Genomic DNA, 5,915 nt, shown 5'->3' on the forward strand with positions numbered 1-5,915 from the left:
GGGACCGCTGGGACGTTACCTCTACCACGTTACCTGGCGGGTACCCTGACCCCGACACCCAGCTTCATCCCCCCTAAGTCCGCCCCCCACCCCCAGCAGCGCCCTTCTGCAAGGGGCGTCCCCGACTCTCCCAGCCTCGCATCTCTCCCATTGGATAACCAGCCCCAGCCCCCCCCTGGCTCCAGGCCACGCCCTTCTCCGCATGATGTAACTCGGGGGACCTCTTGCTCCCGGCAGATAGCTACTAGGGAAACAAGAAGAGAAGGGTTGAACAAGTCTCCAAAAGTGGACATCCTGGCCTCCAGGGAGACCCTTCAGTGCCCCCTCGAAGACTCAGAGCTCAAAGCGACCCTAAAGAGTACTTTGTCTAATTCCTTTACGTTACTCAGGAAGAAACTGAGGCACGGAGAGATTCATGTCACCAGGTTTTAAGGAGCAGCAGCCAGGGTTCCAGCTCTTCTGCACACCACAGTCTTCCCTCCCCGACAGCTTCAGGCCCCTAAGGTTTTCAGGGTCCTGGTGCTTACTTACATTAGACTTTTTTAAAAATTTTTATTTCTTTTTTATTTCTTTAAACCCTTACCTTCTGTCTTGGAGCCAATATTGTATATTGGTTCCAAGGCAGAAGAGTGGTAAGGGTAGGCAATGGGGGTCAAGAGACTTGCCCAGGGTCACACAGCTGGGAAATGTAAATTGCCTCACACAGTCTGATTCCCACCTGCTTTTACAGGATTATTGCATTTTACACTCCACACAATATATATTCCAGCCAAAAAATAACTTCTGGGGCAGCTGGGTAGCTCAGTGGATTGAGAGCCAGGCCTAGAGATGGGAGGTCCTAGGTTCAAATCCGGCCTCAGACACTTCCCAGCTGTGTGACCCTGGTCAAGTCACTTGACCCCCATTGCCCACCCTTACCACTCTTCCACCAAGGAGCCAATACATAGAAGTTAAGGGTTTAAAAATAAAAAATAAACAAACAAACAAACAAAAAATAACTTCTTTGGTAGGCCAACTTTCATCTCCTGTCTCTGGGTTTTTGGAGAGTTTTGGGGCAGCTTCTCTCCTGGTCCCTCAGAGACTATAGCTTTCTTCAAAAATCTACTCAGGTGCCAACTTCCATTGAGAACCAACCAGTCAGGAACCCCCTCCAGTTACTTTGATTTTTAAATTTTTAATAATAAATTTCCACACAAGCTTTCCGAAGTTATATGATCCAAATTGTCTCCCTCCCTTCTTCTCTCCCCACTCTTGGAACTCTCAAGCAATTCAATCCCTTCCAGTTACTTGGAGTAAACTTTGTAAATATTCTCTCTGGGAACTTTTGATACTGCTTTTCATAGTTCTCATGTTGATCTGACCTGTGCCTTTCAGCCTCCTTCCTGTCTCATTCCTCACTCATATCAGTGGCCCCTGCTTGTGGCTGCACCCCAAAGCTCTGTCCTGGGGTCCCTTCTTTTTTCTCTTTACATTCTCTCACTTGGTGACCTTATCAGTTCTCACAGAGTAGTCATCTTGCAGGTGAAGCCTACATCTACATATTTGGCCTATATCTCTCTTCCCCTCCAGTCCCACATTACTAACTGAATTTGGGACATTTCAAACTGGATGTTTTAACTACAGCCATCTCACCTGATCTTGGAAGCTAGGGAGGATTGGGTTTGGTTAGTACTTGGTTGGAAGACTGCCTGGGAATACCAGATGCTGTAAGATTCAAAAAGAACCCTAAGAATCTGGAGGTCCAGTGGGCATCTCAAATCCAACACATTAGCTCACTCCTTTCCCAAATTTCTCTCTCCTTCAAGGATACCGTCATTCTTCTAGTTGTCTACATTTAGTGTCCTTCTCGAATCCTCACAGGTATTCACCAAATATATATATATAATCAGTTAATAAATCTTGTAATTTTTACCTTTACAAATCACTTGCATTTGTTCCCTTCTCTCGACCACCTTTTCCTCCAGCTCCTACTCCAGCTCAGATCCTCACTGCCTACTGCCTGGATTATAGGCTCCTGATTAACTTCCCTGTTGCAAGTCTCTCTCCCTTCCAAATTACACAGAGATTTTCTTAAACACAAGTCTGACCACATCACTTTTTTGCTCAATAAACTCCAATGGCTCCTTAGGACCTCTTGAATTAAAAACAAAGTCCTGTGTGGCCTTTCTCCAAACTCTACTCAAGTGCCAACTTCCTTGGAGAACCAACCAATCAGGAACCCCCTCCAGCTACTTAAAAAAAAAAAAGGTTTTTTTAGATTACAAATTTCCACATAAGTTATAGGATCCAAATTGTCTCTTTCCCTTCTTCCCTCCCTTCTGGATCTGGATAAACTCCAATGGCTCCCTATTGTTGTGGGGTGCAGAGGTGAACCCCCTGGGGTTCGGGAAGGGTACCTTTTATAAAAATGCAAGACTTTGACATGTAGCTTAAAAATAAAAAGAGAAATTTATTAATTTGGAAGGTAATGTTGAATCTGACCAGGAGGGCAGCATAGGTGGAACAGCATGGCTGGAGAGCTGCTCCTTGGGAGGACAGCATGGATGGAAAAGTTGTCCCCAAGAGGATATCAATTCTGGGGGTTTTATACTCTTTACAACAGTGAGGCCTTGATTCTAGAGTAGTAAGCACAGAAGCCAGGAGTAGGGGAGGTTTGCCTGAAGGCATGGGGGTGGTTCTTGTGATTTGGAGGGCAGATGAATGAGGTGTGTCTCTGGTCCATCTCAAATCTATGGGGCAATCAAAGGAGGGTAATCTTCAAGATCAGATGTTTTGGATTGGGAGTCCTGAAGGCATAAGGGAGCAAAGGAATTTCTCTATTTACAGTTTTCCTGAGTTTTGAGGGTACAATGCCCATGCCACCTATTACCTCTCCAATTAAAAACAAACTCTTTTATGACCTTTCTCCTACTGGACCCCAATCTATTTTTCTGCCTTATTGTTACAAATTCCTCCTTTCAAACTGTTCTTATTGTTTCTCATATACATGAATCCATTTCCAGTTATGATTGTCTAGTCCCTCTGCCTGTAAGGCATTCCTTTCTCATCTCTGTCTTTTAGAATCCCCAGTTTCATACTATGCAGCTCGATATTCATACTAGTCCTTCTACAAGAGGCATTTCCTTATCTCTTGAGCTGCTGCTGGCACCTTTCCTTTGGTAAACGTTTTTATCAATTTTGTATATACTTATGCACATATATATGCATATATATGTTTTCTGATAGAATGATAGTACCTTGAGGACAGGTCTTATTTCACTTATATTTTTGTATATATGTAGAGGCAGGTAAATGGTACAATGGATAGAGTTCCAGGACTGGAGTCTGGAAGACTCATCTTCCCGAGTTCAAATCTGGCCTCACATATTTACTATGTGATCCAGTAACTTAAGCTTGTTTGCCTTAGTTTCCTCATCTACAAAATGAGCTAAAGAAAGAAATGTCAAACTATTCCAGGATCTTTGCCAATAAAACCCTGAATGGGGTCACACAGAGTCAGCCATAACTGAAACAAAACAACAACAAAAGTCAGAAATGAAGGGAAGCACAATAGTATTCCATCACCAGCATATACCACAATTTGTTCAGCCATTCCCCAATTGAAGGGCATACTCTCGCTTTCCAGTTTTTTGCCACCACAGAGAGCACAGCTATAAATATTTTTGTACAAGTCTGTTTATCCATGATCTCTTTGGGGGTACAAACTCAGCAATGGTATGGCTGGATCAAAGGGCAAGCATTCTTTTATCGTTCTTTGGGCATAATTCCAAATTGCCATCCACAATGGTGATGGAATACTATTGTGCTCAAAGGAATAATAAACTGGAGGAATTCCATGTGAACTGGAAAGACCTCCAGGAACTGATGCAGAGTGAAAGGAGCAGAGCCAGAAGAACAGTGTACACAGAGACTGATACACTGTGGTAAAATAGAATGTAATGGACGTCTGTACTAGCAGCAATGCAATGACCCAGGACAATTCTGAGGGACTTATGGAAAAGAACACTACCCACATTCAGAGGAAGAACTACAGGAGAAGAAATACAGAAGAAAAACAACTGCTTGAACACTTGGGTTGATGAGGACATGATAAAGGGGATGTAGACCCGAAAGGACCACACCAATGTAACTATCAATAATATGTAAATAAGTCTTGACTGACCACACCTGTTAAAACTAGCGAAAATGCGAGTTAGCTATGGGGGGCGGGAAGAGGTTGAGGGGGTGAAGGGTAAAGTAAAAACATGAATTATGTAACCATGAACAATTTTTCTAAAAATAAAAAATTAATAAAAAAATTAAAAAAAAAAAGAAATGAAGGGAAGTTGGTCCTGTAGAGAAAATATGGATTAAGAAACCAACTGTGTGGGTGCTGTGCTAAAAGGAAAAAAATATGTATATGTCTTTAGCAATTATTTTATTTCCAATTAATTTTTTTTATGTTCTATCTTTACCATCTCCCCTGGCATTGAAGGGGGAAAAAAAGGAAGCCCAAACCCTTGGAACAAATATGTATAGTTAAGTAAAACTAATTTATGAATTGGCCTGTTAAAAATGTATCCCTAGGGGCAGCTGGGTAGCTCAGTGGAGTGAGAGTCAGGCCTAGAGATGGGAGGTCCTGGGTTCAAACCCGGCCTCAGCCTCTTCCCAGCTGTGTAACCCTGGGCAAGTCACTTGACCCCCATTGCCCACCCTTACCACTCTTCCACCTATGAGACAATACACCGAAGTTAAAGGGTTAAAAAAAAAAAGTATGAAAAATGTATCCCTAATTTTGCATCTTGCCTCTATCACCTCTCTATCAGGAGGTGGGTAGCATGCTTTATTATTAGTCTTTTGAAATCTTGCTTTGTCATGAATTATGCCATAAGAGATTTCAAGTCTTTTAATGTTTTTTTTCTTTATAATGTTTTTGTTATATAAATTGCTCTCATTCTACTCACTTCACTCTGCATCAGTTCATAGGTTTTTCCAGATTTCTTTGAAACTATTCCTTTTGCTATTTATTGGGGCACATATACCATTCACGCACCATCATTTATTTATCCATTCCCCAGTTGATGATCATTCTCTTAGTTTCCAATTCTTTGCCCCTATAAAAAGAGCTAATATTTTTGTATAAATAGGTCTTTTTTATTCTATCCTTTTTTTTGGTCGGGGTATAGTTTAGTAATTTTAGGGGCACAGTTCCAACTTGCTTTCCAGAAAAGCTAGATCAAGCCACAACTCCATCAATAGGACTCTAATGAAACAAAGCCTTTCCAACATTTAATTACCTTTTTATTTTTTAAAATCCTTATCTTTTTTTTTAACCCTTATCTTCGGTCTTGGAGTCAATACTGTGTATTGGCTCCCAGGCAGAAGAGTGGTAAGGACTAGGCAATGGGGGTCAAGTGACTTGCCCAGGGTCACACAGCTAGGAAGTGTCTGAGGCCAGATTTGAACCTATGACCTCCCATCTCTAGGCCTGGCTCTCAATCTACCAGCTGCCCCCTTTAATCCTTATCTTCTATCTTTAAATCAATACTAAGTATTGTTTCCAAGGCAGAAGAGGGGTAAGGACTAGGTAATTGGAGTTAAGTGACTTGCTCAGGATCACACAGTAGGAAGTGTCTGAGGTCAGATTTGAACTCAAGATCTCTCTTTTAGGCCTGGCTCTCTAGCCACTGAACCACCTACTAGCGGCCCCCTGTTAATTTCCTTATAATTATCCAATCTGATAGGTAGAACCTCAAAGACATTTTAATTAGCATTTTCTAATTATTAGTCATTTGGAACATTTTTTATAAGGCTATTAATAGCTTGGATTTCTTGCTCTGAAAGTTGCCTGTTCAAATCCTTTGACCTTTCATCAGCTGGGGAAGTAAACATGGAATGTCAATAGAGAAATCCTTTTAATATATTGGGTAGATTCT

Source organism: Gracilinanus agilis, chromosome 2 (genome assembly GCF_016433145.1).
Source record: "Gracilinanus agilis isolate LMUSP501 chromosome 2, AgileGrace, whole genome shotgun sequence".
NCBI classification, from domain to species: Eukaryota; Metazoa; Chordata; class Mammalia; order Didelphimorphia; family Didelphidae; genus Gracilinanus; species Gracilinanus agilis.